At 35.5% G+C, this 18,642-nt stretch overlaps 1 long non-coding RNA gene across 4 annotated transcripts; it reads right to left on the reverse strand.

Moving 5' to 3' along the window:
- Nucleotides 1–6,271: 6,271 nt before the first annotated feature.
- Nucleotides 6,272–18,089, reverse strand: LOC149179566 (uncharacterized). 4 transcript variants are annotated; one of them, XR_016256853.1, is made up of 4 exons: nucleotides 16,622–18,089; nucleotides 16,333–16,477; nucleotides 12,186–12,270; nucleotides 6,272–7,052 (listed from the first exon to the last, which is right to left on the reverse strand). It is a non-coding gene; the product is annotated as an uncharacterized LOC149179566 (long non-coding RNA). The 4 variants fall into 4 exon arrangements; XR_016256852.1 differs by lacking the exon at nucleotides 12,186–12,270 and having other exon boundaries at nucleotides 6,272–6,712; nucleotides 6,916–7,052; nucleotides 16,406–16,477; nucleotides 16,622–18,087; XR_016256851.1 differs by lacking the exon at nucleotides 12,186–12,270 and having other exon boundaries at nucleotides 16,406–16,477; nucleotides 16,622–18,088.
- Between the last annotated feature and the right edge of the window lie 553 nt (nucleotides 18,090–18,642).

Below are 18,642 nucleotides of genomic sequence, written 5' to 3' on the forward strand. Positions count from 1 at the left end.
TCATTTGACTTTTTCCCACACCATTGAAGCCCTAGGTCCCCCTTAGCCCGTCAAGGGTGCTTCTCATGCATCTAATGAATAAAAAACGATTTTCCTCTTTCGTCTTTCACCCATGACTTTGTGTACAAAGGCCACTGCTTGGGTACTTTTCCCACAAAGAACATTTTGTGGGTCAACTCCTCACAAACCTAGTACCCCAGGGGTTGTAGAAGTACCTCCCAAGCTACACATTTCAACACACTGCCAATTCCATTCCATTGCCACTCATAGACCTTCTAAAACGCTTCATACCAACCTCGAAATAGACAATGAAATCCCATTATTCTTGAACCTTCCAAATCCTTGTTGTAGGATGGCTAGACTTGAGGTGAACATCACTGCATGTCGAGGCCTACACGAGGTGGTCATGCCACCCCTCAGTTTTAATACCCTTCATTATTCACTAGCCCAAGGTGGTGGGAAAGAATCCCCACTGGGATAACTGTCATAGATCTCACCCCATCGGGGATATACATATTTTGATATTATATTTATAACCACATAATATTTTTAAGATTTATAATTATTTTTTTATTACAACATTTGATTACATAAATGTATCATACTTATTTACTTATTTTTATTTATAATATGACTTGCAGAAGTTATGCATTGTTGTTCGTTTTATTAATATGAAACACTCTTGTTTATGTTGGATTATATTATAATCTATATTAGTGAATGCCACTTTTGTTAGATGTTGATTTGGAAATATTTAAAATGGAATTCACTTACACAAATCATAAAATGGTGGGTGGTTTTTTATTTTCAACAAAATATTGTGAAAAAATTATTACCTTTTGTCATATAAATTTAATAATGTAAGTTTTAATTCATTCAATGTAAATAAAGCAAATAGAAAGTAAATTATGGCAAACACACTCTATACATAAATTTATCTTGAAAAAACTTTAACAAAGAAAATTGGCAAAAGTGTGTTGCACCTTAATCCTCCATCTTCTTTAATGTATATCTTGAATATTCAAAATATAATATTTTGGTATTCCTTAACATCCAAAACCCAAGCATTTAGCTTGAATTAGATTACAACGCTAATCTATGAATCGAGATTTGATTACAACTCACTAAAACCATTGACCCCTTTATCCTCATTTAATGTATATCTTGAGTATTCAAAATACAATATTTTGGTATTTCTTAACATCCAAAACCCAATTTAACTTGAATTAGATTACATCCCTAATCTATGAATCAAGATTTGATTACAACCCACTAAAACCATTGGTGGACAAAACACACATGTACACTAAAAAAACTGAAAAAATAAATTACAACCCCAATCCATTAATCAAGATTTGATTACAACTCACTAAAAACTATTGGTCCACAAAACACACACGCATACATTTAAAAAAAAACATAAATAAACAATGGATCCAAATTCTTTTCCAGATTCGCACAAAACCTAAAGAGAAAGTGGGGAAGGCTCCTTATGGTCCTCCCACTAGTGTGTTGTAATTGCACATGGGAAAACTAACTCCTCATGAATGTATGTATAATCTACATGCAAAGAGTATAACACATCCCCAACATTCTTCCACTTATTTTCTTTACAAAACAAAAAGGTCTAATATTCAAGTCAAAGGTTCAAGTTGATAATAGCCATTATCTCTCTACACCTAAAAATCTTCTCAACTCTAAAAAACTTCATTAACGAGTCTTGGAACATTATTCAAAGTATCAACCATGTCTCCCATAAAATGGCATTATAGATCAATATACTTCATCTTAAAATGATACACAAGTCCTTTACCAAAATGTTTACACTTTGACTATCATTTTGTATCCTTACAACATGTTGTACAAACCGAATCCCTGAACACGATCTTTGCAACTATACAACCGACGTACTTGTATGGGTGTGTACCAAATATTCAATATCTATAATTGAAAGTGGAACTACATTATGTCTCTTGTTCATCCCATGGATTGATCTTCCAAATAAATTAAACACATAACCACCTATAGATATTCTATAATCAAGATTTTCCACATACCCTACATCAACAAAGCCCCATACATTCATCACTTTATGTAAAGTAGACTTCCTTGGTAGAAAATTACATAATTTATAGTACCATATAAACCCCTGGAAGCACTCTTTACAACTACTTGATGTTCCTTCCCTAAGTTGACATATATGTGTGTGTGCGCATGTGCACGTGTGCTCAAAACTCCCATTCCATGGGTAATGTCAAGTCTAGCCACTAGAGGATCATCCTGGTCATTAGTATGTGAACCTGTAATAGCTTAATTAGATGCTTAGGCTTTAGTGCATCCTCACATCCATCATTCTCCTATTTTGGCATCTTAGCTTTAAATATTAATGGGGTGAATGTAAAAGTTGTTATTTAGTTATTGGTTGGTAAGGCTTTGAGGCTCAATGTAGTGTCATTCATGGTATTGTGGAACAAACTCGCTAATGTACTTGCACTAGTCTAAGTTTTGTTACAACCACCATGAATAGGTTAAGGGAGACGGAAAAGGCATAGAAGGTTCCCAACTTCCAATATAAAGCTCTCCACCCAATAATATAGATTTGGTAGAGATGGGAAGCATCCGCCTCAACTTTTTGGTCTTGCAAATTGATATACAAAGAAAGATTGTCACCAATCACCGTAGGGTAGAGGGGAGGGCTTACTTACAATTCAACATACTAAGTGAGACAAAACATAGATCCTAAGAAGGATGACATCTAAACATCTCTTCCTCGTGTTGGGATATTTTTGACCGGTTTGCTTCTACACATAATTCTCTAGAGAAATCGACAAAGTTTCCTCTAGAGTCAAAAATATTTTGTCTAGAAAAATCGGCTCACAAGGGCTAGTGTTATTTTTCTTCTCTAGTTTCTTGCTCAAATATATCTACTCACTGTTAATGATGGAGTGACATTGCCTTTGAAAATATTTATAATAGTCTTCCCCTTGTGAATATTTGTAATAAACTTTCTACAATGTCTAACATTCACATGCTTCCAAGAACTGATATCCCATTGATTAACGTTTGTTTCAAGCACAATTTCAAGAATTAGATTATTTTTTATTTTTTTCAAAGAAAGAATTAAAGTTTTTTTTTTTCATTTTTTATCATTAAAAATGAAGTTTTAATAACCAAATTTATGATTATAGTTACACACAAATTTATACTTTTTGCCTAGAGTTAATTTTTTTATATGAATACATTACAAGTTTTCTCATTGTTTTGGTCAAATTATTTAACTAATAATAAATATTCTTGGAAATACCATAAATTTGAATTTAACTCATCCGTCCTACTGTTCTATATGGCTCAGAGATTTGGGGACTGTCTTTACTTGAGTTAGATTGGGCTTTAAATGAGAGAGTGCAAATTTTTCTTTTCCGCTCCATCATTAGATGCAAACAAATAGTGCCTCAACACATCATCCTTGCATAGTTTGGAGCTCAGTGCTTTAAGCTTGAGATAGTCTTCAGATTGATCTCATTCTTGCATCGTGTTCGGGGCTTTGTAGACTCGATAAAGAGTAGGGACTTGTATCCTTACTTCACATATTGCTCTTCTAAGACTATTTCCCATTCTACTCCCTTAGGTCGGGCTAGATGTTGGTTTACCGGAGTTTTTGATCTCTTAGAGTCAGTGGGCATTCAGTTGGATCATCTCCCTCCTTTTCGATATTCATTAGATGCTCCTAGTCACCTTTTACCTACTAGACAAGAGTTGAACAAGATCTTCGGGGAGGACATCTACAAGCAGTTCGTCCAGGTCACCCGGGTCAATCCTCCGGGAGGGTTGTGCCCAAAGATGGTCTTCTACATTGAGCACTTCTTAGAGTTGAGAGACAAGCTCATTGTTTGACCCCCAGTATATGTTTCGACACTAGATGCATGCTCTTTGCATTCAGTTCTCATAGACTTCGAGTAGAGACAAACCACAAGATTGATAGACCAGACAAAATCTGCCAAGTATGTCATTTACAGGAAGTGGAGAACGAGGTGCATTTCATTTTTGGATGCCCTGTCTATTACAAGATCAGAGGAAGGTCCATTGCTTGTTCAGAGATTCTCATACCCTCGCCAACTTTGTCAAGTATCCTGATCAGAGATGTTTGGCCCTATATCTGCAAGAGGCTCTTAGGTTTCGAGCACATATTCTTCAACCTCCCATCAGACCAAACCCCACATAGAGGATCACAACATTCTTCAGGGTACTATCTTCAGACAAGGACACCAAGGGACTGATTGATACCAGTTCTTATCCAGCCTCTAGATCAGTGAGGATCCGTGGGACCTCAGCCCGCCACACGAGATTGCAGCAACAAATTCGTCTCAGACCCGTTCCTGGGAGACATACTAGGTCCTCTAGACCTCAACAGTGCCCGAACTCCCCCAGACAACGATTTAGTGGACAATCCGCACTTTCCATTGACCCTTCATCGCAACAACAAACTTTATGGAGTTTTTTTTAGTGTTCTTCATTTAGCCTCAGATGTTAGGAAAGATGGGTCTGATCCTCAAACCCATTAGCTCCTGGATCTTCTCCGCCAAGGCATTCCATATATTGTATCTTTTATGTCCCTGCATTGTATCTTTTATATTCAGTCATTGTATATTTTATAAGGGACTGTTTGGTTCTCTCGCATTGTATGGACATTATTGTACCTAACAGTCCCTTTGACCTACTTTGTGATCAATAGTTAGACATAAATATAGTTATCTTATCTTATCTTATCATGTAAATAGTTTCATATGGAAAATAATTTTTAACGTTTATCATCATATAGATGGTAAATCATGTTATACATGGCTGTATAGAAAATTTTCCATGTATTTCCAAATAGTATTTCATCGCCATTTTCTTTATCAAAAAGTTTTCTTTTCCTCCCAATATTCTAGACTATGAGCTCTTTTTTTATTATTATACATATATCACACTAATTTAACAGTGTTCAGACCAAAACTTAAGTGCAATAACAAGATATAAATGAGTCATCACCAAAGATATATAATATCATTATTTTATAGATAATGATTTAATCACTAAAGAATTCGGTAAGTTATAGCTTACATGATTTGTTGAAAAAACATTAACACTGACACCGAATATGAGCCTCACAGTTACAATGTCCCCGTCTCTGTTTTGAAGGGAGGCCGGTTGTGGAAATGCATGAGCAGTAGAAGCAAGTAGAGACTTGAATACGATGAATGTATTTAATGTCAAAGGAAAATATTTTTATTTTCCATTTACATGGTACAGTTATAATGTAAGAAACAAGCGTGGAAACAATATGAAGAACTTTCCCTGGTCTCATACAATGTCATGGAAACGAAGAATGTAGTCAGAAGGACAAATATGCATAACACCAAACATTGAAGAATTACGTATGATAAAAATGTATACGTACAAACATGAGATTAGAAACAATCCTCCATCTCGAAGAGCCTGACCTAATTTATCATGACTCCAACAGTTCATAACAAGGTCATCAGCTGCAAGCTTTGAAGTAGCTTCATAACAGTAAAAGGACAGTGCTATGAGCACTCAGATACGTCACTGGAGAATACAAGGGTGGATTCCACGCAACTCATAAATTCCATCAAGAGTTGAAAGGCATGCTAACATTTTAAATTTTGAAAAAAGATCATTTTTAGAGTTATATTTGTACTACTTGGTGAAAAGTCACTACCAAATGAAGGGTGAATCGGAAACCTAAAACCATGAAATCCCCAACCTATGATACAAAGCAAAGCTTCTCAGTTGTCAAATAATTCCAGAACATATATTACAGAATCTCATGAAAATACATTATTTAAAAATGCTATATTTACAACCCATGCGATGTAAGTATTCCAAAATACAACCTCTCACATGAAAATAAATAAATTCACATAGAATTCTCAAAATGTACATCACCATAATGTCTACCAATGCTGCCTTTTACATGAGGTTTGATGTTTTCCATTCAATTTAAGTTGCTAGCTATGATGTTTCTTTTTCTAGCCTAAATCATTGTGTCCTATTCATATACTTCTTGTCGCTGTTGCTGCTCCTTTACAAGTTCATGTTCATCTTCGATATTAACATCATGTAAAGTTGTATCCACATACATCCAGCTCCATGTCTATCAGCAAGTCAACTGCCTCGGTGGAAAGATAGATTCCAATGTCTTGATCTGTTGTAGGAAGAGTGATCCAGAATCTGGAAACTCAACTTTGAAATGAATGTACAGACAACCTTTAATAAAAGGCCTTTTGGTATTGAATCATAACTTCAAAATTTACAGCTTTGTATTGACACGAATACATGAGATACGGACAGGATAAATAACATATAATAAAATGCAGGTTATGTTGCTATTATTTTCTATTAAAATGAACATCTGGAAGCTAATAAAATATATGCTACAAGCCTACAACTGAAAGGGCTTCAAAAGTAGCATATTGCAAGTAAAGAACTGGAAGCTCTGCTGTTATACACGGGGTTTGATAATCTCCCCAAGACTAGAATGGATGAGAAGTTGCCTGCCATCAAGGTCATTTAAGGGAAACTGGAAGCCACATAGAGCCTGTCAAATTAAGTGTCTGCTCTACATACTGATCATCAACCTTTAGGCTTTCATTTTAACCTAGTGATCTTCTAATTACAATAAAAAGCCATCACCAGCTATAGTGTTCCACTGCAAAAACAAGAATGTTAGAAACGAATTATCATAGAGCATGTAGACACACCATAGTAGTTTACCACATATAAGATGCAGTGCTCTTGACAACATATAAACAGAGAAAACCCATGCTTCTTCCATTCCACATTTAAACAAGTCTATGACTAGAATCTAGTGGTCTACAACTGGGAACTAATGGTTATAAGTCCAAAACCTACCACCACCTTTTCAGGTTCAGACTGAAACACTACCCTTTCGCAACACTGCATTTCCTTCACATGGACTTCTCGTACTTTCACATCTTGAGCAATTTTGCTCCATTTAGACTGACCACACTTGTCGCTGATTGTCTTGCCTGCACCATCAAATGTTTTCAATGGTGGTTAGTTAAATCATCATTTGATCATTGAACTACACATGACAGGCCAAACTTGTTTACTTCAATCATTATTACTACATTGAAAAATACATCATATGGCCAAGCTTGTTACTTACATATTACTGTGCACTGTGCATTCAACGGAAATACACAGCACATGCCCAAACTTATTATTTAAATCATTAGTTAGCATTCAATGTATTCCTTAATGTGATAGAAGTTGAAACACACTGCTCATCTAACAAAAAACATAGAATTTAAACAGCCAATAAATTAAAAAAAAAAAACCCCAAATCTCTGATGTAGCAGGTATTTAAACAGAACATGCCACAAAAAAATAGCCCAACAAAAACCTGAGCCTCTACAATCGATGCAGACATATTACATTTGTTGTATCATCTCAGGACCAAGTTGCCCGATAGAGACCTTCATATCAGAACCTTGGAATCTCATACATCAACGAGAAACACCATCTGTTGACCCAACATTCAAGCTAATACTATAGGGAGAGGCCACAGCCATTACCCACTGGACTCGGCATATGTATGACTTAAGTCTATGTGCAACCTGAGTGGACTTAATAGTGAAGAAACGCAATTTTTCTCCTCAGAGGTCATATATTTAATTATGGAGGGGTGTAGGGTGTGTACATGTGAGCAAGCTGTTGTTTGTGAATATTAGTGTGGGACTGGCAAGGTGCCAGCACCCATTCTGATTTACTGACTAGAGAGGGACAAAGTGGATTTCCTGGAAGAACCCCAATGCCCCAAACTTTAGCCCAAAGGGTCAACTAGAGTCGTTCAGAGCTCTGAATAGCAAGCAGGTGGTCTCCGGTTCAAGCACTAGGATGGGCCTCACTCAATGTTCCTGCTCGGTCAACATACAATAGTCTACGTAGACTGCTTTACACTGGATACCATCCTGAAAATATGGGTTTCTTGGGGACATATTTTTTAAGGGAAATTATTTCTTTGTCATGGGTCTAGGCCAAGCAACACTCTTGTAAGGATCCTGTTGCTACAAAAGAACAATTCTTGTTAATTCACTTACCAGTTGGATTGGGCTTGCATATTCTATTAAGTATTCCAATTAAACACAGAAATCTGATGAGAACTCTTTTCAACTTCCAAACAAGAAAGCAATCTGAGTAAGGAATTACAATTTTTCAAACTTTAAAGAAATTTCCCAACTGACAGAGATTACAATAAAAAATTAGTGTTCCATGGGGACGCGTCTTTCAGGGTGGGGAGCACACACCCCATGTTTTCCACACTCTAGGAGTTTGGTGATGGCGGGTGGCCTGCTGGGGGAAACATTTGCCCACTCATCCCACTTTTGGGGAGACATGGGGAAGCATTTCCCCACAGTGGGGAACACATTCCCCAAAAGGGTGGAGGGGGGCATCTAGGCATCCCCACCCACAAGAAACAAAAAAAAAGGGGGACTTTTGGACGCCTCTCCTCCCCCTCTTTTTGTAAAACAACACTTTATGATAGAAAAAAGTAGGGGTTAGAGCTTTGAGAGGTTAGTGACCTCATAATTAATGGTAATACTAAATTCTTACTAAATTCCTTTATCTTATCTCTCTATCCTTTTACTTAAAATTTTTAAATTGTCATTAATTGTTTCAGGCTGTTAGAGAGTGGTTCCGACTCCCAACCGCATCATATTTTATCTGGAGAAAGTAGAATTTCATATCCCATTCAGAACTCAGCAGATTTAACAGTTTTAAGGATTTCAGGCTTGGCAGGCTTATAACTTTTCCATTGGATTGCCCAATGATGAGTGTGTATGGGGTGAATTGTTATTGTTGGGATTTTATCATCATCATTATTATTTCTATAATTTTAGATTTGGAGACCCTTATGCTAGGCACTCCAATGGCCACCATCCCCTGAATTTCCCTGAAATTTGAGGGTGCCCTCACACATCCCCTGTGTGCGTCCGCCGTCATCCCACTCCTACACTCGCCATCCCGGAAGCTTGTTAGAACATTCTAAACAAGTGAGCAGAAAGCTTCGACTAGCAACTTAATTAAAAAGAAAACTCCTGCAGCATCCTCTATAGTAACATGGAGTTCCTTTTTCATATGGGGATTATCAGAATGTTAGTTCAGAACATTAGGATTCTGAACATTGTAAACAAGTGAGCAGAAAGATAAAACAATTGTATATTCTAGTGATCTAAACCGTTTTATTTTGGAAAAGAGAAAAACCAGATCCTTTCTTCAGAGCAGACAATTAAATTAGCTCCAAAGTCAAAATGTTTTATTTAGAATGTACTTAAATATTTCTATAAAAATTTGGAAAATTTGTGATGCTCATAAAATAAATATGAACACTTGGGGATAGCAGAAAAAACTATGTAAATGTATATGAAAATGTGGCATATTTTTATTGATTTAAAATAGTTTTTGCATTATATTGGCACTGCTTTTATCAAACATCAACAATAATTAATCACAAAATTTTAATGTGACTAACTGAACTCGTGATGGAGTTGAGGCTGTTTAGTATTTACAGCTAAACCAAAACCTTTCGGCAAAAAACAAAAATACTTAGCATGCCTTTAAATATTTCGGTAGGAAGATTGGAAAAATTATGATGCTATGTAAACAATCCTTAGGAAAGCATAAACTATACATTAAATGATGACCATTTTCTAGATATATTGGAGAGTTGACTCTGTGGGCTTGTAGGAGACAGTTGACAACCCTTAGGAAATAAAAATATATAAACTATAATGATGACCATCTTCTAGATATAGTGAATATATGATTCCATGAACAACCTTGTCCATTAAAACAAAGATCAATAATAAAAATATTAGTATTTCAAAGACAAAGATACCCACAGACTTGTCTTACAATGATTTTCCCCTTGAGGGCCATTTCACTCATGCAAGCCACTTGCGGTGCCCAACCTCTTTGGACATGGTAATTATTCTCATGAGTTTTTAAGGAAGCAATGTCCAAAAAATACAAAAACCTGAGGAAAATACAACTCTCCTGATATAAAGTCATTGTTACTTCTTAGAAGAGTAAGAATTGTAAAGAATAATGAAAATATAAAAAATAAAAAAGCTAAGTACAATTGCACAAAGAACCTCTGGCAAACAACTCAGAAAAACCATCTCCAGCAAAAAGGGCCCATTCACAAAGGCAGGTAACCTAAAGAAGGCAATGAACAATACTTTAAGGTGCCCTTACTAGAACTGTTAGGGCATGTTGTTGTGCATCCAATCACAATATATTAGTACTAACTAGTAACACCTTTGTAATAAGTTTATACGTGTACAAAGACCGCCTTTATATAATAAAATCTACACATGTGACAGAAGCTTAGGGTTAGGGATTAAGGATTTTACTGTTATAGATAAGGGCTTCCCCCATCTTATGTTCTCATTATCTTTATCAATATAAAAACCAGTGTCAAGCTGTCATTCATGGAGATGTCTTCCTCTATCTATCCATGTTACCAGGTGCTATCCAACCCTTTGGTATGCTAGTAAACCCACTCTGGCTGTTTATGCTCTATTATTTCCAACTTATGTAAATTCCATCCCATTTGATATTTAATTGTGCAACACATATACATAGCTTGAGGTTTATGGAATTACGGAAACATGGAGGAATTATGAGAACGATAATATTGGTTGCGCATTGTTTACTGAGCCTACCTTTCATTTACTGTCCACACATTCTTTAGCGAGCCTACATTTAATTTACCGGCTGCACATTCTTTAGTTCGTGTACTTTTCATTTACTGGAAGCACATTCTTTGCTTTGTCTGAACATAGTTCAGCTCAGTCTATATTATAGAAACCATATTACCAGTAATTGCTGGAGTCCTAATTTTCTATAAATACTTCAGGCCTAATTTTCAATTATGCACTGATTTATTAATTTCACCCATAATTTAGCTGTTACATAACATATGCACTCCAACTAGATTTCATTTAGCAATACCTCAAAAAATTCTTCAAGAATTTCATCGCTGCAAGTTAATCCACTTGAGAATTCAATCTACATTATGAACACTTTGTTCAGAAAACATAATACTTGCAGGTTATGTGCTCCCATAACCACCTAACTGAAAGAGTTATGGCTCATGGCTTTTAACTTTTTATATACGCATTACATAACCCAAAAAATGGCTCAGTCACTCTTTTTGTATAAAGGTATCAAAATGCAGTTAAGAGTGAGAATGTAATCATAAGAAGACAACAATTTCTAGTAAGACAGATTTTTTCATAGTTACTCACAGCAGCCTCTTAATACAAAATAGGAATATGAGAAGTGGATGGAAGAAAGGTCTAATAAAAACCAGGAACCATTTGCAGATCAGTTAACATGCAATCTCACCAAGCAATGCCATGTGGTTATCCAACATAAACAAAAGAAAATGGTCCAAATAAATGGAGTTAAAAATAGCTTTTCCTTATCACTATCTCAAAGGTTTTGAATGCACGGGGATGAAGCCATTGCAATAATGGTCCAATGTGTGACCATAATGATTTAGATTTGTATCTACCCTCCTGGAATATCTTGGTCTCTTGTATGGAACATTCCACATTCCAGTATGCACAGGAAATTTTATTGTTTGAAAATTTCTCTTATCACGAACGAATTGAAATGTTTTGCTTTTAAACTTGAAGAACAGTCATCATAAGAACATTTATTAGTCAGATAAAGCAGACAATCATCATTGTTTCTCTGTACAAATAAAATTTTAAAAATGTTTAAGTTTCCCTATGTCATGGAGTTCATTGATTGAGCATTCAATCCCTTTTAGTTCTTCACAAACTGGTATTCTAACTGTAGGAGTTGTTGTGCCTTGATCCTGCTATGATCACTTAGGAGAATTGAAGAGAATCACATAAAAATTTAAAACATAGCCTGCTGTACAGTCAAGTGTACAGTCCTGAGCTTCTAGAGGCAACAAGGTTTATCTTTAGACAACAAAAATTATTTCTGCAGAATAAACCCAAGCCAATTCCTCATTAAGGCATAGACACTATAAATTTATCCAAGGACTTACATTCAGGTAGTCCTCTGTCAAACAAAAACCATACATTTCTAAGGAATGTTTTAAAGCTGGAGAGATATACCTGGAGATCCCTTGTTAATAAATCTGAAAGAATGCACGTCCTCCATTGATAAAAAATCCAAAATTAAATATAATGTAGATTTACCCTGCAAGAGTGAAAACATAGTGTTTTAAAACCTGGACCAAGTTGACTCAAATGTAGTCAACTCATGCCAGGTTAATCCCTGAGTGTATTGACTTGGCCAGTAGCACAGATCGGAGGGCCAGTTAGTGTCAGTTTTGCACTGAACTGCCTGAGTGCATGACTCGACCAATTTACTACAAAACCAGCCCTACTCAACCAAGCCCGTACCTAATCAGCCAAGTCACATTTCAGACTTGACAGTAACATATAACAAAAACTAAGTTGAATTGTACGTAGATGTATTGCATAATTTTGGCAACGATGAACATTTATTTCATATGGCATGTCACCTATTTCAGAACCTTCTTTCAGAGCTTAGAGGACCCTGATATAATTTTACCAATGTCCAGAAATAAGGAATATGGAAAGACAGGAAATCTTTAAAACAGATTTTGGAAATCTTTAAAATAAGTTTGGAATATTTAAAACATGTTTTTTCATTAAAATTTAAATATTTCATATATTTTTTGTAAAACGAGTTACTGAAATCAAATCAGTCCGAGTCATTCAAGACAGAATCCGAGTTGACCCTCGACTGATTCCAAACCTGAGTTTTAAAACATTACAAAAACATGTTACTGTGGTAAAATCAAGAAATAAAAAATAATCTCCAGCAAGAAGGAACAAAAAATAGGAAAAGTTTTTAATAAAGGGTTTACACAAAAGTCTGAGAATTCAACAATGGAACGGTTTCAGGGAAGTTATTTATAGAAAAATAAAAGACACATGGTTTACGTGCAAAAATTCACATGCATTTCCTTTTAAAGATGCACAATAAAAAGTGTCAAACTACAAACTATTTGATACCGACAATGTATATTCTATCAAACAAGAATATAAAATGCAGAGATCCTCTGGACTGTCAAAAATGCAGAGCTCCTCTGGACTGTCAAATTTAGAGGCAGGATTATATACATTTTGCTTAGACTTAAAAGGAGAATCATTTCAGTTCCAGTACAAGAAAGTATTATAGCAAATGTGGGGAGATAAAGATAATGAACCAAAAACAGAAAAGAAGAAGCATTCAATTTTACATATAATATGTTTCACTGTAAAGTTTAAGCTACATAACTTGAATCCGTGATCCTACTGAATTTAATATTTGATATTTCTAAGTCACTTGACGCATGGACACAGAGATTTACGTGTATGACAGGGGTATGTACACACACACTTTTCCTCAACATTTAGAAAATTGAACTGCATCAAGCAATCAAAGACGTAATAATAAACCATGGATCATACATATAGAATCAATAATAGAACCATAAACTCAGGAGTGGCAAAATTATGTAGTTTTCATATTTAATGTTATAAAAAAGTATCATATAGATGAGATGAAATCATGACACTGAAACATGATAATAACATACTATAAAGGAATGACAAGGCAAAATACAAAATAGGGTAAATTTGTAGAAGACTATCATGCATGAAAGTCATCGGATATATCTTGTCCTCCAGCATCTCACACCCATATCATCAGGAAAGGCATTCCATATCTTCATCCTTCCCCTGCACTGTATATAAGACGAAGGATTGTGTGCCCATACACCAATGTCCCTACTTTCATTTGCTCAAACACGCTTAATTTTCTAAAAATTATAAGATTTTTGGTGTCTTGAGTGCAGGACACTCGTCCAACGCAGGGCATGTGTCCCACATACATATGTGGAACATGCGTGCCCTATCCAACCTGTTTTGTTTCTTGATAATTTTAAAATGGGAATGGAAGAAAATAATACAAGAGTTATCTACATTGAGATTTTCATTTGAATGTGGCATTATCACAAAAGAATTAAAGTCAGAATGAGGAATAATGCCAGTACCCATAACTCTCTCTTGACTACTCAAAGATGCACAATAACATATCTCATCCAGTGCAACAATTTATCTGATAGAAAATTCCCAATCCATAAATTCCTGGTCAGAGGAGTTAAGTATGAGGAAAGGCTACCTCCACAGTCCATCAACTCCATCATCCATAACAATCAATGCCATGAACAATTGAATCCCATAAAAAAATGATCCAACTTGCTCCCTTGCATGAGATAAGTATGAAGAGTATACTCACTTAATGCGATAAAACATGCAATAAAAGCTAAGCAAATTCTGTTCTTTTTTTTAAAACCCAAGAAGATTCACTGCGAGCAATGAAATGAAAAAGAAGAGGCGTAAGTGAAAAGGAAACTTGACGATAAAAATAATATAACACCCTACAAACACCTGATCACCACAGTATCCCAAGTATGTTGCACATCCATTCCAACAGACCATTGACATGACCAAAAGCAGTTTAAGTATAAAATGTACAGCAAAGTTAATATTATTATAATTTGTCCAATATAAATTCCAACGGAGCAATGCTATAACGCTATTATAGTGATAAAGGACTAACTAGCTAAATTGCACAACAATGAAAGGTAAGTTAATGATCAATCCAACTAACCCAATGAAACTAGCATATGAATAGCTCAATTATGCTTTGTAGCTTAATGTACTTTAAAAATTTGTCCAAGAAGACCTCGTGGAAATATAGAAACTCTATTAAGTGCTGTGTGTTCATTCCAGTGTATGTGGGTACAAACTACTAACAAGCAACTCAAAATCCCATACATGGATGAAAAGATCAAATCTATAAATGCTTGCATGACATCCCAAGGAATAGATAACTCTTCAACAAGTCAATGTAGAAAAAAATACAAACCCTTAATTATCTAATAGTACTAGCTCGTGGATAAGACTAGAACATAATCATTTCTGATTGTCAGTTAGGAATCTTGTCTAAATGAGAAGTTCAAGGGTGATTCTTCAATGTTATATAAACACCGTGACCAATGCAAAGATTTTTCACATATATGTGGGGAAGACTTTACTAGTAATGAGATATTCAAAAAAACGTATGACTACATATATCATATACTAAAAACCAATTAAGTATAGACAATTGTCTCGTAGTAACCTGCAGGGGTTTCTACTCTTCCCACTGATTGCATCATATGACATATATTTAATAAATTCAACAAATATAGACTATTACGAAATTGTCTGGTAATAACCTGAGGGAGTTGTTTCTCTTTCCATCACATAGCCCCTAGTAGTCCAGCGAACTACTAGCCACAAAGAGAAAACCTAATGCTTGTTATAAGATACAGAGAGGTATGGGGCTGCTGTTTGTCATCCCTTGGTCACTATCACTTACGAATGACAATGACAGCAAAAGTTACACACCCCTAAAGATTGCTAAAAATAGAGGGATGTGCAAAGGAATTGCTCTTAGAATTTCTTAACCACAAACACTGAATAGAAAATAGTTGGAGGACAATGTATCTCACAATATTAACTAATCGAAATCTCCTAAAAGCGTACAAACAATTTGGCATCAAAGTATCAAACCAAGATCACGAGTCTTGACAATCATTAATAAGAGAAAACAGGAGGTTGCAAAAATTTTTAAACAAGTATTGAGAGAACTGCTTCAGAGTATTTTGGATATTTCAAAAATGCAAATTCATGAGGGCTTCTATAAAATTTTGTCAAAAGCCAGTAAAGAAAAGTCTGAATTCTTTGAACACAAGTATATTAACTGTGCAAAGTCATTGAAATACAAGACCATTGAAGATATACCATTAAATACTTGAAAAAGAAAAAAACAAACATAATGCATTCTGAAAACCAAGTATATGAATATTGGGAAATGCGGAGACAACATGAATTTACAAATGAATTAAAAATATATAGCAGTAAATTAGAAGAACAGTGTAGAAAAAATTAGAAGAAACGAGAATCTCTCTGTTACTTTGGGTTAATGTCACGTTGTAGTGCCACGCAATCCATCCACCCATCAATACAATTATAAAAATTCCTTTTTAAAGCAACCAGAAAATACAGTAGTGCAGATACAAATAAAATCACAGTTCAAAAAAACGAGGAAACCCTCGATTTCTTGATTAACACGTGACTCGTGTCCTTACAGATTTCTTCATAGTCTTTCTAAAAACATATAAAAGGTTTAACAACTCACCGTAACAATGTTGAATAGTAAACTTATAGCCAACGATTACGAACACTTAACGCATTTTCGCGTTCCTCTTTACCTGTGGCTGTTCTTATACTTGCCAGGGCATGTGGGCTCTTCCAGCGCTTGGGGGCCCATTCATTGAATAGAGCTGAACAGAAAAGGCAAAAAGCATGAATAGAACTGAACGGAAAAGGCAAGATTCCAAATTGATAAAAAACATGAAAGCAAGAAAAAAGCATGATTTGAAAATGAAGAAAAGCAAGAAAGCATTATTTTGAATTTATCAACTCACTCATATGCTAACGGTTCCATATGCGGACTCAGCTGCTTTTTTGGTTTCATTCATGTTGCCTTGATTCGTTAAAGAGAGAGAAAGCTTGTCTCAGCTACAGCGATTAGTTGGAGAGAGTGGGGCAACGCCGGATGGATATATGTATCTCAAATCTCACACAATTTTGGCATTTACTTCTCCCTTCCTCCTCTTCATCCATGTTGTGGTATACGTGTGATCATGTGTTTTGAGTTTGAATCGAGTCTGGGTTTGTGTGGTATATCTGTATGATCATGTGTTTGAGTCTGAGTCAGGACTGGGTTTGTGTGTGGTCCTATGTCTGAGTCAGTTCTGGGCTTGTGTGTGGTCCTATGTCTGACTCATGTTTCTGTGTGATAGAGGAGGAAGATGGGCTAGAATGGAATGGAGGTAACTGGATTTCGATTAACCTTTGGAGCAAATAAACTTCAACATGGAGAAGACAGCTGAGTTGTTCAACATGAAAACAATGCCCTCTTGCAATAATCACGGGGCTTCAATTCCAAGTACTTTTTATTAGTCTGTTCTCTGATCTCTGCAATCGGAAACCATAGAAGCCGTAGCCCTTTATTTCCGCTAATTTCTTGAATTGCAATGAAGTTTGTTGTTGCATTCTGTTGTTATTTTCTCTGGTCTGATCATCTCTAAGAAGCCCTAAAAACCCTAGAGCTTTCATTTTAGCAATCTCATCCCTTTTTATTAATTTCTTCAGCCCTTGTAATGAGGGTCGGGTTCAGCGATAAGCATAGTGGGTATTACTCCATCTTTATTCTGCTCTGATTTTTGTATTCTACAATGTGCAACACTCTTTTGATGAAGTTGTTTATTGTCTGGGCAATAATCACAGGGCTTCAATTCCACGTACTTCCCGTTATTCTGTTATTTGCTCTCAGAAACCCGAGAAGCCCTATCCCGTTATTTCTGTTAATTTCTTGAGCATTACAATGAGGTTCGGTGTTGAATTCTCTTATTATGTCCTCTGTGCCCTTAGCTTCGATCAAATGCCCTAAAAACCCTTCTGCTTTCATTTTAGCAAACTCAATCCTTTTTATTAAATTGTTCAGCCCTTGCAATTAGGGTCAGGTTCTGTTTTGTGCTGACTTCGGCCATAAACAAAGTGGGTATTACTAATTTCTTAAGCCCTTGCAACAAGGGTCGTGTTCTGTTTTGTGCTAGACTTTAACCATATGCAGAATGGGTATTACTCTCTCCTAACTCTGGTAGACTTCAACCATATGCAGAATGGGTATCACTCTCTCCCAACTCTGCTCTTAGAGACCCAGGAAGGCTTGGTCCTGTCGTTTTGTTACTTTCTTCGGTCTTAAACTGGGGATTCTAAGCTGGCATTCACCCATAGGAAGAGTAGATGTCAGCTTTAACATATCCAATGGTAAATCGAGCTTCACCTCCACCTCTGTGCATGTATGGCTTTGGTCCGGTCGTTTTGTTGCTTTATTCAGTATTAAAAGGTGTTTTCTACAGTATTGTACGGCGTTGTCTAGGTTAGAATTAAATTTTCAGATGAAAAAAATTTCAATAGGTTTGAATTATTTTTTAAAAATTCAATAAATCAAATCTAATCCTAGAAATGTTTAAATAATTTTTTTATAGTGAAAACTATATCCAAAATCCTATACACTCAAAAACTTCAATCAGAATTTCCAAAAAAAATTATCAAATTATAATTAATAATGAAAATCATTACCATCAAAAACCCTTGTCATACCCAAAACCCTATTGCTTTACCAGAATTTCCAATTTTTTTTAATCAAAATGTATCCAAAATTTCCAAAAATTTCAATCAACTGTTTTCAAAATCTTATTGAAATTTCCATTATTCTGGCAAAATTGTGACGTCATTAGACTACGGCGTCATAAACCGAGGATTCTAAGCTGAGGTTATTTTCTTTAGTGTCAATAAACTGAGGATTTCAAGCTGGCATTCACCCATAGGAAGAGTAAGCATCAACTTTAACACATCCAATGGTTGCTGGAACTTAACC

The sequence above is a fragment of the Pinus tabuliformis genome, chromosome 3_2 (assembly GCF_031772625.1).
Source record: "Pinus tabuliformis cultivar Carrire ecotype Pingquan chromosome 3_2, CPIR1, whole genome shotgun sequence".
Classification (NCBI taxonomy): domain Eukaryota; kingdom Viridiplantae; phylum Streptophyta; class Pinopsida; order Pinales; family Pinaceae; genus Pinus; species Pinus tabuliformis.